The sequence below is a fragment of the Mesoplodon densirostris genome, chromosome 5 (assembly GCF_025265405.1).
Source record: "Mesoplodon densirostris isolate mMesDen1 chromosome 5, mMesDen1 primary haplotype, whole genome shotgun sequence".
Classification (NCBI taxonomy): domain Eukaryota; kingdom Metazoa; phylum Chordata; class Mammalia; order Artiodactyla; family Ziphiidae; genus Mesoplodon; species Mesoplodon densirostris.
The window spans coordinates 113,467,934-113,474,212 of NC_082665.1; the positions used below are offsets into that span (position 1 = coordinate 113,467,934).

The 6,279-nt window shown below is 42.8% G+C and overlaps 1 pseudogene; it reads right to left on the bottom strand.

Annotated features, from left to right (window-relative positions):
• Positions 1-705: 705 nt before the first annotated feature.
• On the bottom strand, positions 706-5,515 carry LOC132491400 (glycine dehydrogenase (decarboxylating), mitochondrial-like; annotated as a pseudogene).
• Positions 5,516-6,279: the final 764 nt, after the last annotated feature.

The following is a 6,279-nucleotide window of genomic DNA, read 5'->3' on the forward strand; positions in this document are numbered from 1 at the left end:
AAATGCTATTATGGATTAGGCAAATTAGTAGGAGGAAAAAGATTTCTTCAGTGTATACAAAATGTAAACATTTGCCCTGGGATTTCTCACAGATGGCACAGTCCACAAAGACTTATTTGGAATAAAAATATGTCTATCAGATTTCCAGTATAGCCTCTGTAATGTCTGCAAACCTGTTACATTGAAGTTAAAGTTACTATCACACCCCAAATTTTCTATGCAAAAACTAAATGGTCCCAGTCAAGGCAACTTGAACATCAACTGCTACATATGAAAAGAGAGGCACCAACGCAAATCAGTCTTCCAACGATGAGCTGCCACCCACTGTGTTAGTTGTATTTACATTTACCTTGAGAGAGATTACAAAAATATACACAGTATAAAAAACCCCGACTTGAGGGCTTCCCTGGTGGCGCAGTGGTTGAGAGTCCGCCTGCTGATGCAGGGGACACGGGTTCGTGCCCCGGTCTGGGAAGATCCCACATGCCACGGAGTGGCTGGGCCCATGAGCTATGGCCGCTAAACCTGCGCGTCTGGAGCCTCTGCTCCGCAACGGGAGAGGCCAGAACAGTGAGAGGCCCATGTACCGCAAAACAACAACAACAACAACAACAACAACAAACAAAACAAAACCCTACTTGAGTCTGATGGAAAATGACACTCCAAAGCACATCAAATCAGTCACTTGAACCTAAGGAGAGAGGACTAAGAAGAGGTCCTCTTCTGTTCAGAAAATGGGAACTCATATCTGGAGAATCATGATTTTCTAGGTTTACAAAAGTACACTTTTAACTAGTTTCTTTAAAAAAAAATCCCTAGATATTTTTGATGGTGAATTTCTTAGAAGGAAACAGCACAGTGTAACAGAAAGGTCTCAGCAGGAGCTGAACACTCTCTGGTCACTTTATGTATGTCATTAACTTTCTGTGTAGACTAAATTTCTCAGTCTCTTTAGGCCTCAGTTTCCTCATTTGTGAACAGATCAGCTGATCTTGAGAGTCCCTTCCCTAGAGATCTAGGTGTCTATGAGCAACATGCTTATCCTACTATAATATCAAGAACTATAATTTGAAACTACACATCCTCTACAGCTTTTAGTCCTGCATAGTAACAATCAGGAATAAATTGTCATGTATAGTTTGAAAATACTCAAGAAGGATTCTCAATTAGGAATCAAATACCTCAAATTTGGGAGGAGCATTGAGTTTTATTTTAAGAAAAAAAAGGCCTAGGGCTAACTTTTGAGATTCAGATACTTTCAAGGTTTGCTGAAAAACAGTGATTAAGTATAAGACATTGTTCTTAAGTCTACTTTGCCCTTGTACAAGGAAATTCTTCCTGGCCCCTCTCTGGTTAGAGTTCATCATGAAAGAAATAAATAGAAAAATTGCAGGGTGTATTACTTCAGCATATTATATGTACAAGGGGCCTGAATATTTAATAGATGGCTTCATGTGACATCTTCTTAGTTTCAACTTTGAGTTAAATTAGCAGGTTGCTTTGTAAGAGACATATCAATCAAAAGTAAACAAAGTAACCATACTCCAATAAAAATTAATTTTAAAAATAAGTAAATCAGAATTCTCTGGAGACTGATGGCTTAGCCCTTTCTATAATTGAAAATAGTTTTGTGTTTTTGACAGAGCTCTGTGGGGTTTAAAAAAATTAATTAAATTAAGTAGAAAATCAATATAAAAAAAATATATGGTGCATAACAGGCTATAATTACAGTTCTGGCTTCACTTGTACTTTTTCAGTGAAAAAAGCATATATTAATTTGAATGATATGAAACTGTTATCTTCATTGGTTAAAATTTCATTTGGTTTCACCTAATACCTTCTAACTCATTTATTAAGGTGTTAGTTCTTAGCCTCTTACTGAAGAACTTAAATCTTCCTTTAAGGAGAGAAAAAAACGGTTTGCAGTTAGGAACTGTGGGTCTCAGGGTTTGTAATGGGAGGAGGCAGTTACACTAAAGTGCTTTTTTCCCAACCACTTAATTTAAACTATCAAAGTAGAACAACATGTACATGGTTAAAAAAAAATCAAACTACAAGATGAAATGAGCTACAAATGAAAAGTACACATATCCTCTCTCCTATCCCACTGGAAAAACATACAGGATATTCACTGAACTCCCTAGAGGTAATCACTTTAAATCCTTTCTAGCTTTATTTCATTTGGTCACTGCTATGGTCTGAATGTTTGTGCTCCCCAAAATCCATAAGTTGAAATCCTAACCCCTAAGATGATTGTATTAGGAGGTGGGGCCCTTAGGAGGTGACTAGGTCATGAGGGTGAAACCCTCATAAATGAGATTAGTGCCCTTACAAAAGAGGCTACATAGAGATCCCTCTGCTCTTGGCCACGTGAGGGTACAATTAGAAGTCTGCAACCTGGAAGAGGGCTCTCACATCACCATGTCAGCACCCTGATCTTGGACTTCCAGGCTTCAGAACTGTGAGAAATAAATTTATGTTGTTTATTAAAAAAAAAGAAAGAAAGAAAATGGGAACTCATAAACAACCATGGGTGGACAGGTACAAACCATGTGCTGATTTCCACAGACGTCATCAATCCAGGTGATGATTGGCCAGAATTTGTTCTCTGGTTTCATCAAGGGCGGTGGGAATGCTGCCACCTCTCTGGAATATGGTCGATCCCAGTGGGAGGACATGAAACAGGACAAGGAGTGTGGAGACCTCCTCAGTGGCTTGACCCTGGTGTTGATGCAGCCTTCCTCTATGTCAGCGATTTCCTGCCGAATGCTGATCCTGGTGTCACAGAATCTATCCAACTCTGCCTTGTCTTCTGACTCAGTGGCCTCAATCATGAGAGTGCCTGACACTGGCCAGGACATGGTAGGGGCATGAAATCCATAATCCTAAAGCCTCTTGGTCACATCCACGGCCTCCATATTTGCAGACTTTTTGAAGGGTCTTATATCCAAAATAAATTCATGAGCCATGTAACCTCTTGCACACTGGAAAAGGACTCTATAGTGTTTTTTCTAATCGCTTGGCTATGTAGTTGGCATTTATTATAGCAATTTCTGTGGCCTGTTTAAGACCCTTGCCTCCCATCATCTTAATATAAGCCCATGAAATGGGCAACATGGAACTGGAGCCCCACGGGGCTGTGCTGATAGTATCCAAAGGCTGGGCATCTTCACTTGGCTTTGCTGCAGCAATGGGATGATTAGGCAGAAAAGGGAGAAAATGCTTCTTCACTCCAATGGGCCCCATGCCAGGGCTGCCTCCTCCAGGGGGAATGCAGAAAGTCTTGGGAAGATTCACATGTGAGACATCAGACCCAAAGTCTCCAGGACAACAGATGCCACATGAATGGTCATATTTGCCCTGTCCAGGTAGATCTGTCCTCCGTGTTGGTGGATCAGTTCACACACGTTTCTGACGGTCTCTTCAAACACTCCACTGGTGGATGGGTATGTAATCATGATTGCTGCCAGGTTCTCCTTGTGTTTATCCACCATAGCCTTGAAGTGAGCTGCATCGATATTTCCGTATGTATTTACCTCCACAGGCTGAATCTTCATGCCTGCCATGTGGGCACTTGCAGAATTGGTCCCATGTGCAGATTTTGGAATGTGTCTCTCCTTTCCCATCTAAGTAGGCTCAGAGTGTGACCAACCCGGCATATTCCCCCTGGGCTCTGCTGTTAAGCTGGAAAGAGATTTGGTCATAGCTCATGAGTTCACACAAATCCTTCTCAAGTTCTCAGAAAAGCTGCTGGTCCCTTGGATCTTGATCCAGAGGCACAAAGGGGTGGATGTTTGCAAATTCTTTCCATGTGATAGGCATGAGTTCTGATGAATTGTTGAGCTTCATGGTACAGGACCCCAGGGGAATCATGCTATGAACAAGGGAAAGGTCTTTGTTTTCCAATCTCTTCATATATCAGACAATATTTGTTTCTGAGTGATAACCATTGAACACTTGATGTGTGAGGAATGGGCTAGTTCTCTTGAAGGCAGACACTAGGATAACACTCTGTTCCTCACCCATGCTTTCAGCAACCAGCTCTGCAGATGACTCACAGCCAAAGATCCACAACAAGCTGTCCAGATCTTTTTCATTGACTGTTTCATTAAGAGAAATACCAAGTGTTCCATCCTCAATGAGCTGAATATTTATTTGCCACTGAGCGGCCTGCCCAAAACCTCATTCACTGAGCAGCCACACTGAATCTTCAAAGTGTCAAAGAACAAGTCGTGCTGGAGTTGGTGCCCTGCTCACTTGAGACGTTCAGACAAAATCAAAGTGGCACCATGTACCCTCCTAGCAATATGTTCCAGTCCATGGGACCCATGGTAGATTGCGCACATTGTAGCCATATTCGCCAAGAAAGCCTGAGCTGTACAGATGTTGCTGATAGCCTTGTCTTTCTGGATGTGTTGCTCCCTGGTTTGAAGAGCAAGAGGATACACTTCTTTTCCACTGGCATCTCTTGTTACTCCCACCATTCTTCCAGGTATCATCCTCACCAAGTTTTCTCTGACAGCTAAAAAGGCATGTGGTCTGCTATAACCTAGTGGCACTCTAATATCGGTGAGCTGCCCAAGGCAATTCTACCCCCAATTCTCCAGAAAGCCTCAGGCTACACAGAGCTAAAAGATCAGCAGTGCAGCAGGCCAAGCTCCCAGCCTGATGGGCACTCTCCACAAGTTCTGTGAAGCCTTCCACTTTCCCCTCAGTGTCCAGGTACTAGAACAGCACTCCACTGAAATCTTTTCCACTGAAGTCCATTTCATGGGGTAAATTCAGTTCAATGAGAACTCCAGCATACTTGGCTTGAGTCTGGATGACAGCTATTATCTGTGGATGGCAACGGGGGTCAACAAAAAACTTCCTCCTCTTGTTGCATCTGTGGCAGAGCTGCATTGACTCTGCACCCGTGGTGGCCTCATCCAGCAGGATGTGTTAACCATGCCCATACCTGTGAGGTCACACACCATGGTCTGGTAGTTGAGTAAACTGTCCTCTCTCCTCTGAGACACCTCTGGCTGGTACTGAGTATACTGGGTGATCCACCTTGAGTTCTACAGTTAAGTTAGACAAAATTGTCTGTAGCACTGAGCAGTTATAATAGCCCATGCTAATATACAATCTCCAGATCTAGTTCTTGTTGGAAATGGCAAGCAGAGTTGTAAGGATGTCATTTTCACAGACAGGGTCATCCATTTTCAAGGGTCTTTTCAAGCAGATGCTGACAGGGATGTTCTTTTCGATTAGTTCATCTACTCTCGCCAGCCCCAGGGCCAATAACATCTCCTCTGGTCTTTGTCCCCAGGGTCGATATGCCTCCGAGCAAAGTCATCGTGTCTGGAAAGGAGGCGCTGCAGGAGACACGAGCCCAGCCACACCGCTATCCCCGCCGCTACTGCTGTAGCGGCCCCGCAGAGCCCACCCTGGGCCCCATGCCCCCAGCCAGGCGGTGGCAGCCTCGGCCTCCACAACCCAGATGCAACCCCCAGGCCCCGGCGCACATCTGCATGGTGGTGTCCCTTGCCCGGGCCCACGAGAGTCAGCAGCACTTTCGGCTCTCCTGGTCGCGGCTCCCTGGGTGGCAGCTGCCTTAGGGTGGCTGGAGCCCTTTCCCGCTGGATGACCAAATGGACAGACGGATGTTCAGAGACAATGAATCTGTGCCACGCTGAGCCTGGAGGTGTGCACAAGGTTGTTACTCCCAGGACTTTTTTTTTAATGCCCACTTTTTCCAGATTGTGTTGTATCTGACCTGGGCCTTAGGCTTGGGCATCAATATTTTCAGTAAAACTGCCCTGTTGATTCTAATTTCAGCCAAGGTTAAAAACACTGCTCTAAAAGGGTAAAAGAGTAAAGAAAAAGTGAAAATGATAATATAATATATGAAATATAATATAAAAAAATGAAATATAATATAAAAAATAATAAGCAGAATAAATATTTATATTTGCTAGAAATTTCATAATATATAAAATATGTTTATATAATCCCATTTGTGTTGGTTTTAGCAGGATTACTGATGATATTGTTGAAAGAAAATGTGACAAAATAATAGCTATGCCTGGTTAATTTCATATAGATAAAGTATTTCTCTGTTCCTTTATACTTTTTGCCTCTCTCAAAAGCAGATTTATGTGTTAATTTTATAATGAAGAGAAATAAATTTAAAACACACAGAGAAAAATGTGCCTTCTAAGTGATTCTTATGCACTTTAAGTGTGAGGACTTCTGTCCTGGAACAGTTCCTTACAGGTCATCCAGCTGTCAGGGGTA